We start from the raw sequence: 15712 nt of genomic DNA, 5'->3' as shown, positions 1-15712 counted from the left end.
CAACCAGCAGCATCAACATCGCCTGGGAACTTATTAGTGATGCAAACTCCTGGGCCCCATCCCAGACCTGCTGAATCAGAATCTGCACATCAAAGCTGGAGAAGTGCTAAATAAACTACACTTCCTGGTCCAGAGATGGGAAGTGACTTGTCTGTGATCACACAGGTGGTTAATTGCAGAGAAGGACTTCCAGCCCACTACCTCACCTGCCTTGCAGGTGAGATGGAGCAGTCATGCCTGACTCTTGGCACTCAGGATTTGTGCCATGGCGAATCTGGTTGTGTTTTGTATCTTGGGGGCAGAATTTTTGTGTGAGTTATTATCACCCAAAGATGGTTGAACTGTGAAGTTGTAGGCCTGCCTCGGAGTTAGCACACGGAGTGGAATATCCTATGTGTAGTTTTGGTTCTGACCACTGATTCGCCGTCTGGCAAAATGGCAGTTCTTTCTTTCTTATTTATTTTTTTTTTTGAGACACAGTCTCGCTCTGTCGCCTAGGCTGGAGTACAGTGGTGCACTCTCGGCTCACTGCAACCTCCGCCTCCTGGGTTCAAGCAATTCTTCTGCCTCAGCCTCCCAAGTAGCTGGGAGTACAGGTGCCCACGACCACGCCCGGCTAGTTTTTGTATTTTTAGTAGAGACGGGATTTCACCATATTGGCCAGGCTGGTCTCAAACTCCGCCTGCCTCGGCCTTCCAAAATCCTGGGATTACATGTATGAGCCACTGCGTCCGGCCCCAAAATGACATTTCAAAACCTTTTGTTGTATCTTCATCGTCACCACTATCATCATCATCATCACCACAGCAGAGATCCTTTATTTTGCACTTACTGGGATCCATACCCCATGCTAACTTAGGTTATTTCCTTTGTCACACCAACCACATACTGATCGCATTTAAAGCTGAGGAAGCCGAGCAGCAGAAAGATAACGTACTCATGGTCCCTCATCTGGATAAAAGAAGGGGTCCTGGCTAACATGGTGAAACCCCGTCTCTACTAAAAAATACAAAACATTAGCCGGGCGTGGTGGTGGGCACCTGTAGTCCCAGCTACTCGGGAGGCTGAGGCAGGAGAATGGCGTGAACCCAGGAGGTGGAGCTTGCAGTGAACCGAGATCGCGCCACTGCACTCCAGCCTGGGCGACAGAGCAAGACTCTGTCTCAAAAAAAAAAAAAAAAAAAAAAAAAAGAAGGGAGGTGGAATTTGGGTCAAGGCCCCATGTGACCCCAGCAGCATACTTATTTACACTTGGGGTATTAGGTAAAACTGTAGTACATTTGTATTTGTGACACTCTCCAACTCTCTGATTCTGAGGCAGAAGTTATCCTTTAAGTGCCAAATTTGTCTAGCTATTATTACCATATGTGAAACTGTTTCGAGACATTTTGTAATCCCAACACTAACGTCCGTACCAATTTAACTTCCATATGCATTTTGTGTTTTAATTGTATTTTAATTAAAGACTGAAATGGAAATTCTGTGCACCTCAGTCAGTTGAGAGAAAGGAATCTTAGATGCTCAGATAAAATGTGATTTATGCTGTTGCAAAAAAATGTGAAAGACTTGTGGGCACTTACTCCCCAGTTATGACTGTTTCCAGATTATACACTGTAAGAAAGAAAAAAAGTCTGGGGGTGCGGGAGAAACCCTGTGTGAACGTGGAACCACTGAGTTAGACCCCTGGCTCATTCAGCTGGAAATAGGATATAGAAGCCCAGGTTGTGGCTGACTTCTTTGAACTTCTCCACAGGCTGGGGTCATTCTGGTAATTGTTTTATTGTATTTTTAGCCTACAGTGGGTGGTGGTCAGCAAACTATGGTCCATGGGCAAAATCTGGCTGGCCACCTACTTTTGTAAATAAAGTTTTATTGTCACACAGCCACACCCATTTGTTTAAGTACTGTCATGGCTGCTTTCACACTGCAGTGGCGGTGTTGAGTCATTGTAACAAAAACTGCATGGCCCCAAAAGCCCAAAATATTTACTCTCTGGTCCTTTGCAGAAAAAAGTTTGCCAAACCCTGGCCTGATACGTTTTTGGATAGCATTTCCTAAATTTTCTTTCTGCTGTATGTCATAAATGCTTGAAACCCATCTATTCACTGGCTCCCTCATTCATCAAACATAGTTTGATCACAGTGGTAAGAAATCTTGCTTAGCTCAGGGACTGTGTGGGCTCATGAGTAAAAAGAATGTAATCAAGGATTATAGGCTTGGCACAAAGAAACATTCAGTGAACTTGTGTAAGTTAGGGTTCTACAAATGACTGAATCCACTGATTCAAGGAGAAAGGGATTCATGCGAATTGGGCTAACTCTCGGAATTGTTGGGAAGGCTGAAGAAAAGACTCTAGGCTGAGCTTTCAGGAACCAACTCCCCAACCCACTCCCTGAACAGATCACCAAGGGCTGCTTCAATCAGGAAGTCACAGAACCAGGTGGTGGGGCTGTTATCATGTAGCCAGTCACAGAACCATGACCCTGGCACAGTCCACCCCAGGAAAGGATGCCTCATACACCGGCCCTCTCCCTACTGCTTCACGTCGAAGTCTGATCGGCAGAGCCGGAGTCACATGCAGAGGCTACTGTGAGGAAGTTTGGGGAGGGTTTTCTGCTTTCCAGCCTTTGGATGCTCATCATGTAATCCACAGCCACCCCATGGTACAGGTCATTATATCCTGAAAGAGAGTGTTCAACTCATTTACGGTTTATATTAAGATTCGAGAACTGAAAACATTATTCAGTAGACATAGCAAGTGAGACTGGTCCAGAATGCCAGGAAAGCAGATCTGGGGTGGTGTAGAAGGCATCCTCAGGTCCATCTCCAAATCCTGCCCGTTCATCCTTCAAGGCTCTGGTGCCACTCCTTCAGAAAGGTGTCCCAAGGCTGGCTGGTGGTCGTCTCTGTCCTCAGCATTGTTAGAACACTTTGTCTTATCTGCCCACTGTCCAGGAAATTACAATATTCTCCTTCACAGGATAGTTGTATCTTTCTCTTCAACATTTTTCTTTTTTTTTTTTTTTTTGAGACGGAGTCTCCCCCTGTTGCCCAGGCTGGAGTGCAGTGGCACGATCTCGGCTCACTGCAACCTCCGCCTCCTGGGTTCAAGCGATTCTCCTGCCTCACCCTCCCGAGTAGCTGGGACTACAGTCACACACCACCAGCCCCAGCTAATTTTTGCATTTTTAGTAGAGCTGGGGCTTCACCATGTTGGTCAGGCTGATCTTGAACTCCTGACCTCGTGATCCTCCCAACTTGGCCTCCCAAAGTGCTGGGACTACAGACGTGAGCCACCGCGCCCGGCCTGCAATGCTTTTCTTTTTGACCTTTTTTTTAAATAATAAGAGAACATTGCCAAGTTTGAAATACTTTTCATTTTCCTTTTTAGTTCCATTCAATTTCTTTCTTCCCAGAAACAAATAGTATAGTCAGTTTGTTATCTTTCTCTATTTTTCACTTTTATTACATGTATGCATCTTTGCACAATCCAGTGTTGTCTGTGAGTTACTTTATCTAAGTGGTATTTTAGCAGATGTTCCAGTTCCTGACTTGCTGTGCTTTTAGATAGATCCATGTTACTAGGTAGAACTCAGTTTCATTCATTATAAGCAATATATGGTTGCCATTGTATAAACAAGCCACAATGTATCCATTTTCTGTTGATGGCCAGTCAGCTTTTCCCCAGTCTTTTCCCATTATAAACAATGTTGCAGTAAGCAGCCTTGTCCCTATCTCCTGGGGTTATGAATGAGATTTCTCAAGGGTAGATACCAAGAGGCATAATTGGTCATTTCCAGCTTTACTAGATATTGTCAAATTGTTTTCCGAGGTGATTGCAGCAATTCCCACCAGCTCCACATGGAAATTTTCATCTGCCCATATTCTGGCTGACACATGGTATTGTCAGACTTGTGTGTTTTTGCCATTCCGATGGTGTGTGGTTTAAATTTGCATTTGCATTGTTGATTTAATTTGCATATGTCTGATTATTGGTGAGGTTAAGCATCTTTTCATATGTTTATTGGCTATTTAGGTTTCCTTTGCTGTGACATGCATATTCATAGCTAGTGTGTGTCTTTTCTCTTGGGTTGTCTTTTTCTTATTTATTTGTTGGAGTTCTTTGTATATTCTGGATACAAGTCCTTTGTTGTATGTGGTGCCATTATTTTCTCCCAGTCTGTTCCTGTCCTTTTCCCCTGCCGTCCTTTGTATCCTCTGACCTGATTTTTGCTTCATCAAGTGCTTAAACGAATGCAGAATGATGCTTCCCCACCAGGTGCAACCTGACTCAGTATCCAGGATGTGTATCCGTGAGAAAACTTGACGACATCCCTTGAGGTGCTGCCTGGTGAGGTGGGGTGAGCAGAATTTCTTCTCCTTCCCCTACCTCCTTCCTCTTTTTTTTTTTTTTTTTGAGACAGAGTCTTGCTCTGTCGCCTAGGCTGGAGTGCAGTGGTGCAATCTCAGCTCACTGCAATCTCTACCTCCCAAATTTAAGCAATTCTCCTGCCTCAGCCTCCTGAGTAGCTGGGATTACAGGCGCTTGCCACCACGCCTGGCTACTTTTTGTATTTTTGGTAGAAACAGGGTTTCACCATGTTGGCCAGGCTGGTCTTCAGCTCCTGACCTCAGGTGATCCACCTGCCTTGGCCTCTCAAAGTGCTGGGATTACAGGCCTGAGCCACTGCACCCAGCCCCTCCTGCCTGTTTTCTATTTATTTATTTATTTAGAGACGGAGTCTCGCTCTGTTGCCCAGGCTGGAGTGCAGTGGTGTGATCTCGGCTCACTGCAAGCTCCACCTCCTGGGTTCATGCCATTCTCCTGCCTCAGCCTCCCGAGTAGCTGGGACTACAGGCGCCCACCACCACACGCCCAGCTAATTTTTTTGTATTTTCGGTAGAGACGGGGTTTCACCGTGTTAGCCAGGATGGTCTTGATCTCCTGACCTTGTGATCCGCCCGCCTCGGCCTCCCAAAGTGCTGGGATTACAGGTGTGAGCCACCACGCCCGGCCTCGTGCCTCTTTTCTATCTAGGTGTGCTTGCTTCCTAGGGCCGTTGTAACAAGTTACTACAAAGTGGGTGGTTTAATAATGCAGAAAGGTGTCTTCTCCTATTTCAGGAGGACAGAATTCCACAGTCAGGGTGTCAGCAGAGCTGGTTTGCTCTGGAGGCTCTGAGGGAGAATCTGCTGCTTGCCTCTCTCCCAGTTTCTGGTGGCTGCCGGGCAACCCCTGGCATTCTCTACTTGTAGCCACACCGTTCTGGCCTCTGCCTCTCTCTTACACGACCTTCTCCTCTGAGTGTGTCTGTCCCTTTTCTGCCATCCATTATTGGGTTTAGGGAGCATCCTAAATTCAGGATGATTTTTTTTTTTTTTTGTAATGGAGTCTCACTCTGTTGCTCAAGCTGGAGTGCTGTGGCGCAGTCTCGGCTCACTGCAGCCTCCGACTCCCTGGTTCAAGTGATTCTCCTGCTTCTGCCTCCCGAGTAGCTGGGAGGATTACAGGCATGCGCCACCATGCCTGGCTAATTTTTGCATTTTTAGTAGAGACGGGGTTTCACCATGTTGGCCAGGATGGTCTCCATCTCCTGATCTCATAATCTGCCTGCCTTGGCCCCCCAAAGTGCTGGGATTACAGGCGTGAGCCACCACACCCTCCCCAGGATGATCTTTTATCAAAATCCTTGACTTAATTACATCTGCAAAGATCCTGTTTCCAAGTAAGGTCACGTTTACAGGCAATTAGGTCATGGACATATCTTTTTGGGGGTCGTTATTTGACCCACTAGACTAGGCAAATGCTATGAATCTCAGAGAATAGCTAGCCTAAAAGTGAAGTGTAGGTGTGTGTGGTGGTGGTGGTAGGAGAGGTGAAGGGGGTGTCAAGGAAGAAAAATGCATCTGGGAGAAGCAGGTTCTTCTGGGAGGCACAGTTCCTCCAGAGAAGAGAGCCAATACAGCCGATTCTTAAACAACTTAGGAGGTTTAGAGGCACTGACTACCCCTCTGCAGTAAAAAATCTGGATATTTTTGACTCCCCCAAAACGTAACTACTAATAGCCCATTGACCAGAAGGCTTACTGATAACATCGGCAGTCAATTAGCACATAGTTTGCATGTTACATGTATTATATACTGTATTCTTACAATAAACTAGAGAAAAGAAAATGTTTTTTTTGAGACGGAGTCTCGCTCTGTCACCCAGGCTGGAGTGCAGTGGCCGGATCTCAGCTCACTGCAAGCTCCGCCTCCCGGGTTCACGCCATTCTCCTGCCTCAGCCTCTCGAGTAGCTGGGACTACAGGCGCCTGCCACCTCGCCCGGCTAAGTTTTTGTATTTTTAGTAAGGACAGGGTTTCACCGTGTTAGCCAGGATGGTCTCGAACTCCTGACCTCGTGATCCACCCGCCTCGAGCTCCCAAAGTGCTGGGATTACAGGCGTGAGCCACCGCACCCGGCCAAAAAAAGAAAATGTTATTGAGAAAATCGTAAAGAAAATATATTTACTATTCATTAAGGGGAAATGCGTCATCATGAAAGTCTTCATCCTCATTGCCTTCATGTTGAATAGGCTGAAGGGGAGGAGGAGGAAGAGGGGTTGGTCTCACTGTCTCAGGGGTGGCAGAGGCACCTGTAAGTGGACCCCCGTAATTCAAACCCATGTTGTTCAATGGTTAACTGAACATTTTAGTTGACCATTGAACTAAAATTCAGTGGTCAACGGCCATTGTGGATTTTCACATTTTTCATCTATTGAGAGTCCCCAGAAAACAGACAATGGGGGTTCAAGGAAGATGCCTCTTGGATGAACAGGTAGAAGCCAGGCAAAACCTAGCGGTGCCCATCAATCTGCCCCACTGCTGTGAAGCTGCGTCTGTGGCTGTATCCTCTGCAAGGGCGTCTCCATGGGGCCAAGGACAGGATGCTCTGTGAGCTACTGCTGTAGATCCTGCCTTTTTGAAGATAAGTAAAGAGACACCAAGTACATTTCTACAGTTACGGAATCTACAGATAATGAGGTTCAGCAGTACTATTCCTTTCCTTCACCTATTCGTTAAAATGTGTGTAACCCCAAAATAAATACTCAGGGCCATTTCATGGTCATTCTCGATGAGCACAGAGAGGTGAAAAATTTGAGTTACCTGGTGTGCGTGTTCCCAGCGAGGTTATTTCAGCTTTCATACTGTAAACAAGTGTCTTTTCAATGTCTGCTCGGTGCCACAATTTTCACATTTTGATGCTGCTTTTTGGTGATTTTGCTGTTTAAAATGCACGCCCCCGCCTTCCACAGTACTAACGTGCTGTCCAACATCCCCAAGCTCAAGAAGACTATGATTTGCGGCCGGGCGCGGTGGCTCATGCCTGTAATCCCAGCACTTTGGGAGGCCGAGGCGGGCGGATCACTTGAGGTCAGGAGATTGAGACCATCCTGGCTAACACGATGAAGCCCCGTCTCTACTAAAAACATAAAAAATTAGCCGGGTGTGGTGGCAGGTAGCTGTAGTCCCAGCTACTCGGGAGGCTGAGGCAGGAGAATGGCATGAACCTAGGAGACAGAGCTTGCAGTGAGCTGAGATCGCACCACTGCACTCCAGCCTGAGCAAAAAAGCGAGACTCCGTCTCAAAAAAAAAAAAAAAAAAAAAAAAGACTGTGATTTGCTTTACGGAGAAAACGTGTTAGATACAATTTGTTCAGGTAAAAAGTTGTAGTGCTTTTGGCTGTGAGTTCCATGCTGGTGAATCAGCGATATGTTTTGTATATAGAATTTTTTTTCTTCTTCTTTTTTTTGAGGCAGAGTCTTGCTCTGTCGCCCAGGCTGGAATGCAGTGGTGTGATCTCGGCTCACTGCAGCCTTCGCCTCCCAGGTTCAAGCGATTCTCCTGCCTCAGCCTCCCGAGTAGCTGGGATGACAGGTGCCTGCCACCACGCCCGGCTAATTTTTGTATTTTTAATAGAGATGGGGTTTCACCATCTTGGCCAGGCTGGTCTTGAGCTCCTGACCTCGTGATCCACCCGCCTCAGCCTCCCAAAATGCTGGGATTACAGGCGTGAGCCACTGCGCTGGGCCTATATATGGTATTTTTAAAGCAGAAACACACATAAAACAAGGGTATATACTGACCAGTTTGCGAAAGTGTTGTGACTAAAGGCTCACAGGAACTTAGCCCTGTATTTTCCCTGGGAGCAGTGGTTCATTATTTGCTGACTACTCACAGCAACTTGATAGAATGTAAATACCACAACTAATGAGCATCAGCTGTATCTGAAAGAGCCCACTTCTGAAAATGATTATACAGCAAGCTCCAGGAGAACATGTCAGGAGATTGGCACCCTCTGACTGCTGGAAGACACTTCCTTTGTGCAATGCAAGCTGACTTTGCTCAGGAGAGGACAGTCCGAGACTAGAAGGCAGCAGAGTGACATGGAAATAGAGATGTCATACAGGGAAAGAGTATAGGAAAAAGCCAGCTGCAGAATCAAAATCCATATGGTACAGAATAACAGGCAGATTTTGTTCAAGGATGTTCACTGCAGTGTTGTTTATAACAGCAAAAAGACGTCCAACAATGGGAGATGAGCTAAATAAACTCTAATGTAGACATAAAATGAAATATGTATGATTCAGGCCAGGAGCAGTGGCTCACACCTGTAATCCCAGCACTTTGGGAGGCCGAGGTGGGTGGATCACTTGAGGTCAGGAGTTTGAGACCAGCCTGGCCAACATGGTGAAACCTGTCTCTACTAAAAATACAAAAATTAGCCGGGCGTGGTGGTGTGCGCCTGTAATCCCAGCTACTCGGGAGGCTGAGGCAGGAGAATCGCTTGAACCTGGGAGGCGGAGGTTGCAGTGAGCCGAGATCACGCCACTGCACTCCATCCTGGGTGACAGAGCCAGACCCATCTCAAAAAAAAAAAAGAAAAGAAAAGAAATATATACGATTCAGCTATTCAGATATTGTGTATTATTTATTTACTTAAAAGGAGTAAAGGAAAAAAAGCAAGAATCAAATGTATGACCAGTCTGATACTTTAAAAAAATGTGCATGTGCTTACTTAGAAAAAGCTCTGCATGATTCTATTAAAGTATTTAGGGTGTATAAGGTATATAAAAGTTACTTTTAATTATAAAATGCATCTATTTCTGTAGTGTTTCAGTTTTTTGCAAAATAATATATTGATGTTTTACTTGAGTTAAAAAAAGATAAAAGTGGAGGCCAGGCACTGTGGCTCATGCCTGTAATCCCACATTTTGGGAGGCCGAGGCAGGCGGACCACCTGAGGTCATGAGTTCGAGACCAGCCTGGCCAACATGGCAAAACCTTGTCTCTACTAAAAATACAAACATTAGCTGGGCGTGGTGGCGGGCACCTGTAATCCCAGCTACTTGGGAGGCTAAGGCAGGGAGAATCGCTTGAACCCGGGAGGAGGAGGTTGCAGCGAGCCGAGATCGTGCCACTGCACTCTAGCCCAGGCAACAGAGCGAGACTATGTCTCAAAAAAAAAAATAATAACAATAAATAAATAAATAAAAGTGGGATGAAAGATGTTACCAGTATAAACTGCTGGGCAGCACTTCTTCCTCTTTTCTCTCATAGCTCCTGGTTTGAAACTGCTGTTCCCATCTGTCTGTTCATCTCTGCCTTTGGATTGTGAACCACCTGAGGGCAGTCTGTATTTCTAGAACCTGACATGATGGGAGACTTGTGTGAGATGCCACCTGCATTTTTCTTGGGTGGATGAATGGTAGTCTTGGAAGATGGGGCAGGCAGCTGGGGCGCCAGGCCGGGGCAGCAGTAGAACGTTCTATCCTGTGCAAACTCCTGTTCGTCAGTTCTTCTGTGACAGCTCCCCCTCTCCATCTGCCTCAGCTCCTTGAGAGAAAGGACTGTGAAAGTGGGTGAATGAAAAACTAGTGAACTTGAGCTCATTCATTTGGATGGGACAGACAACACGTTGAAACCGATTCAGTAACTTCAAGCCTTTGAGAGAGACAAAATTGTGAGTTCAAGGATGTTCAACTCTTTGGGGTGAGCAAGTAGGCAATGGAAGTGGTTTTGAGGTGTTCACCGAAGACCCGCAATGCTGGCGTCAGCTGGCGTCAGCCTCACATGCATTCTCCAGGGTCTCCCGGGGATGCAGGCATCCTGCTCACCAGTTAAAGGCTTTCGTTCTCAGAGCTCATTGTCGGGAAGAGAAAGCCGGGCTCCTGGCTGGACCAGTGTCCTCATCCACATGAGGTTCCTGGAGCTGGACAGATCCCGGCTGAAATCTGGAGAGGGATTTGATAAATGCTCTAAACCCTCCCATTGTGTTCACTGGAGTTAATTTAAACACCAGCTTCACAAACACACTCAGAGGCCTCAGAAGGAAAGCAGAGGGCAGGCAAGAGCCAAGGTCTGTGCCCTGACTCATCCTTCCACCCGGGGCGGGGACAAACGGCTCTGACATTTCCCGGGGCCGCAGCCCCCAGAGACAACGAACGGACGGGGCCGTGGCAGAGTCTCTGGAGGCGCCGGGGCAGCCTTGGATGGGCCTTGCTGCTCTTGGCCAGCTGCGCGCGGTGGAGGAGGGCCGGCGAGGCCACAGCAGCCGCGGACTCGCCGTCTCCCAGGCCGTGGAGGAAGGAACTTCGTGTTTCGCCCTCTATGAACAGTCGGAGAATTTTCCTCTCATAAACAAAACAAACATGAGCCGAAGGGGCGGAGGCCCCAGGGGCAGGCTGGGTGGCCCTTTCCTTCAACCTCTCTGCATTTGTTTCTCCGGGGGCAGATTGTGGCAGCTTCTTAGAGCCCCAGAAAGCTGCCTGTGGGTGTCGTCATCTTGTTTGGTTAACCAAACACATTGCCTCTTGGTCCTGGCCAGGGCTCTGTTGTTCCTGGAGGAGCCGCTGTGGGCCAGCTAGACCCTTGTCCACAGAGGCGAGTGACTCTGCGGAACATTCCATGGGGGTCGCAGAACAGGTGCCTCCTGGCGTGGGCAGGCAGCGTGGTGGGGTGGGCAGAGTCCCCAGGAGGGTCAGGAAGCAGCTACGGAGTTCTGAGCCACCCACCCACCCACCAGCTTGCTGTGTGGCCTTTACCACGTCTTTCTCATCCCTGGGCCTTAGCCTACCCATCTTTTGCTCCAGACGTTGAACTGGGTGATTTCTGGGGTCTCTACTAGCTGTTTGTTTTTGTGACCTGGGGAGGGGCAGCTGTGATGGTGGAGGTCCCTTCTGAGGCCCCCTCCTCTCCCTGCCCTCTTTCTCTTCCCACATCTCTCTGATTTCCCCTTATTTCACTGACAAAGCTTAAAATCCCAGGCCTTTCTGTAGATAGCAGGGCTGCGGAAGACGGTGCCTGCCTCGGCTTGAAAACCGGGCCCAGAAAACACTGCCATCCATCACGTTCTCATTGTCACCTAGAAAGGGCCCAGAAGGTCAGCTTCCAGTTGCCTCTCAGTACAGAGCTCATTTGTGTTGTTTGGGGACTGACTGTTCTTTCACAGAACTTGTGGGAAAATACCTCTTCTCTTCTCCAGCCAAGGTGATGGGAAAGGTATTATTTAGAAGGTAGACAGGACAGAGAATGGTGAAGGCATATTCCATTCTATGAAAGGACCAGTATGGGATTGAAATATTTGTAAGCATGGAGCACATCCTATTAACGGTTGATGTCGGATATCTTGTCTGCTTTCAGGAAGGATTTGTGGCCGAGGTACAAGGGATGGCTTTTGATATGAAAATGTGCATTGTGGCTCCCTGAATGAGGGAGGTGGGAGAGGGCTGGGATGGCCCCACTGGGCGGGGAGGGGTGCCTCCGGGAGCGACACCCGGGGAAGCTGCGAGGCGTGAAAGGGTGCTTTTAGGAAAGTCTGGATCAGACATGATGTTATAGGAAAAAATGCAGCGTCTAAGGAAACAGCGCGTGAATAGAGAGAAAGCCAAGAGATGGGGCAGGGAGACAGAGAGGACATAAAGCAGATGGACATTGGCAGCCAGGGGAAGGAGCTGCCTGGCGGCAGGGGCCGCAGACTGGAGGAAGGATGGCAGAGGACACTCTGCTTCCCCGGGAAGGACCCAGCCTTGGGGTGGAAACTTGCGGAATGACTGATGACACCAGTAGCTGGACATGTGCTCTTCAGGAGCATGAGGACAGGCGGTTCGCAGGGTCACTAGCCCTGGGTCTGCACCTGGACCAAGTAAAGCATTACCTCAAGAAGCTTTCATGTGGGCCGGGCATGGTGGCTCACGCCTGTAATCTCAATACTTTGGGAGGCCGAGGCGGGTAGACCACAAGGTCAGGAGTTCGAGACCAGCCTGGTCAATATGGTGAAACCCTGTCTCTACTAAAAATACGAAAATTAGCCAGGTGAGGTGGTGCACAGCTGTAGTCCCAGCTACTCGGGAGACTGAGGCAGGAGACTTGCCTGAACCCAGGAGGCAGAGGTTACAGTGAGCCGAGATTGCACCATTGCACTCCAGCCTGGGTGACAGAGCAAGACTCTGTCTCAAAAAAAAAGAAGCTTCCATGTGAACAACATGTCATCCCCCGCCTCTACCACCCCATTGGTGGGTGGAGGACAGAGTCCACAGTAGGAAAAAGAGTCTCTGCTTGTTGGAAAGGGCTGAGAGGTACCATCTGCCATCTTTTTGTCCCCCTCATGTTGCAAGTGAAAAGGGACAGGTGCCCTATCTCAGGGCTGCAAGCAATTTCTAGAAAAGCTCAAGAGCATGGCTCATGGGGCCATGCCACCTGGCCTCAAATCCAGGCTATGCCATTTTCCAGGTATGTGTGACCTTGGGTACACTACTGACTCGCTCTGTGTCTCAGTTTCCTCACCTGTAAAAGGGGGATGTCAGTGTCTACCTCAAAGCGATGTGAGGATGAAGTGTGTGTGTTTTTAACAGCTTTATTGAGATATAATCCACATGCCACATAACTCCCCCATTTAAAATATACAGCTCAGTGGTTTTCAGTATATTCAGAGTTGTGCAGCCATCACCACGGTAGATTTTATCACCCCAAAACAAACTCCACGCCCATCAGCACTCAGTCCCCATTTCCTCCCACTCACCCCCCTTTCTAGCGCTGGACAACCACTCCTCTACTTTCTGTCTGTCTGGATTTGCCTATTTTAGGCATTTCATAGAAATGAAACCATATAATATGTGACCTTTTATGTGTGACTTCTTCCCCCACAACATCATATTCTCTGGGTTTATCCAGTCTCAAGGTTGTAGCATCTATGAGTACTTTATTCCTTTTCATGGCTGAGTAATAGTCCATCGTAGACCTATATTGAATTTTGTGTATTCATTCACCAGGTGAGGGACATTTTAGTTATCTCCATTTCTTGGCCATTAAGAATAATACTGGCTATGAGTATTTGTGGGTGGACATGTGTTTTCATTTCTCTTGGGTATATGCCTAGAAGTGGAATAGCCAGGTCATACATAACTCTGTTTAACTTTCTGAGGAGCTGCTGGACTGTTTTTCAAAGTGGCTGTAACCATCTTATGTTCCCACCAGCCATGCATGCGGGTTCTGGTTTCTCAACAACCTTGCCAACACTTGTTATTATTTGTCTTTTTAAAATTGTATGTATGTATGTATGTATGTTGTATGTATGTATTTATTTTTCAGACAAAGCCTCACTCTTCTCTCTCAGGCTAGCGTGCAATGGTGTAATCTCGGCTCACTGCAACCTCTGCCTCCCGGGTTCAAGCAATTCTCCTGCCTCAGCCTCCCAAGTAGCTGGGATTACAGGCACATGCCACCACTCCCGGCTAGTTTTTGTATTTTAAGTAGAAACGGGGTTTCACTATGTTGGCCAGGCTGGTCTTGAACTCCTGACCTTAGGTGATCCACCTGCCTCGGCCTCCCAAAGTGCTGGGATTACAGGCGTGAGCCACCGTGCCTGGCTTATTTATTTATTTATTAGAAACAAGGTCTCTGTCACCCAGGCTAGGGTGCCGTGATGTAATTATGGCTTCCTGCAGCCTCAAACTCCTGGGCATAAGTGATCCTCCTGCCTCAGCCTCTCAAGTAGCTGTGACTATAAGCATGCTACACCACACCTGGCTAGGTTTTAAATTTTTTTGTAGAGACAGAATCTCACTATATTGCCCAGGCTGGTCTTGAACTCCCGGCCTCAAGCAATCCTCCTGCCCTGGTCTCCCAAAGTATTGGGATTAAAGGCATGAGTCACTGTGCCTGGCCTTGCCTTTTTTGATTTTAGCCATCCTAGTGAGTGTGATGTGATGTCTCACTGTGGTTTTGGTTTGCATTTCCCTGATGGCTAATGATTGTGAGCATCTTTTCACAGGCTTCCTGGCCATTTGCATATGTTCTTTGGAGACGTATCTATACAGGTCTTTTGCGCAGTTTTAATTGACAAGTTAGTTCTTAGAAGTGCTTGTCTGGATGGGTTCGGTGGCTCACGCCTGTAATCCTAGCACTTCGGGAGGCCGAGGTGGGTGGATCACGAGGTCAGGAGATTGAGACCATCCGGGCTAACACGCTGAAACCCCGTCTCTACTAAAAATACAAAAAAAAAAAAAAAAAAAAAATTAGTTGGGCATGGTGGCGGGTGCCTGTAGTCCCAGTTACTCAGGAGGCTGAGGCAGGAGAATGGCGTGAACCTGGGAGGTGGAGCTTGCAGTGAGCCGAGCTCATGCCACTGCACTCCAGCCTGGGTGACAGAGCGAGACTCTCTCTCAAAAAAAAAAAAAGTGCTTGGAAGGAGTGCCTTGCACGTGGGAAATGCTGTGCAAGTTCCTATTAGGGAGAGCACCAAGACTTGGCAAGTGAGGTTTCTCTCCCCCACGTTAAGGATTTTGGGGGCCCTGAATAAATGTCCAAGCATGAGGGAACATGATGACTTCACATTTTCTTTAGTTTTCTTCAGATAGTCCCCTACTTGGGGAGAGACGGGGATGGTTTTTGCCGCCCCCTCAACAGGTCACACTCCCACCTGACCCTTTCTGATCTGATTTCCCCCAAGTCCCTATGGTGGGGTACACCTGCTGCCCACATCTGGCTGCCTTTAGTGATGACTTCGGTGCTGCTTAGTATCTGGATCCTGTTCATCTGCAAGTGCCCCCAAGAGGCTGCTGGTGGCAATGTGGGTTGATGCGGGCAGAGTTGGTGGGGGTCCCAGGGAGACTCCCCAACCCCTTCCCAGCATCATAGCGACGTGGTCTGGTGCTTACATCAACCCCATGTTGTTTTTGTACAGCCGGAAGCTGCTTGCTACCCAGGTGGCCATTCGGCTTCATATTAAGCTTTCCTTTCCATTTTCTTTTTGCTTAAAAATACTCAGGTTTTCCCAAGAGTCACTTCAGTCCTTGATGATTGAACTCAGCTCTGATTTGACCTCAGCATTTCAGGGACATTTGGCTCCCCTGGAGAGAGAAAACCATCAGGGACCTCAAGGACTAAGCCTCCAGGTGAATGTTATCCCAAGTGGTGGGACCAGAATGGAGGGCTGCCCCTGTCTCAATACAGGGCTATGTGGTGCGAGGAAAAAGGAGGAAGCGTCGAGGGGAGAGCTGGATGTCATCATTAAAAATCCCTGCAGCCGCTTGTTCATGAAACCCCTCACTGGGGATGAAACTCCCATTTCCTCCCAAAAGATAGTTTTCTCTTTCTTTTCCTAGAGGCCGTGTACATTCAGGTTCAAGTTCCCCGTGACTTTCACTTCTTTTCCCCGGCTGCTCCCTCTC

The 15712-nt window shown here is 47.9% G+C and overlaps 1 protein-coding gene and 1 long non-coding RNA gene across 2 annotated transcripts in view; one reads left to right on the top strand and one right to left on the bottom strand.

Annotated features, from left to right (window-relative positions):
- LOC126939847 (uncharacterized) overlaps positions 1-1133 on the bottom strand; it is a 234254-nt gene extending 233121 nt beyond the window's left edge. The window contains exon 1 of the long non-coding RNA XR_007720469.1: positions 1041-1133. This is a non-coding gene — a long non-coding RNA (uncharacterized LOC126939847). The remainder of the gene's footprint in view (positions 1-1040) is intronic.
- The window catches only part of NTN1 (netrin 1), a 225626-nt gene that overhangs the window by 89344 nt on the left and 120570 nt on the right, over positions 1-15712 (top strand). The gene's annotated exons all lie outside the window — the stretch shown is intronic.

Source organism: Macaca thibetana, chromosome 16, assembly GCF_024542745.1.
Source record: "Macaca thibetana thibetana isolate TM-01 chromosome 16, ASM2454274v1, whole genome shotgun sequence".
Taxonomy (NCBI): Eukaryota; Metazoa; Chordata; class Mammalia; order Primates; family Cercopithecidae; genus Macaca; species Macaca thibetana.
This window is presented reverse-complemented; position numbering and strand designations above follow the sequence as displayed.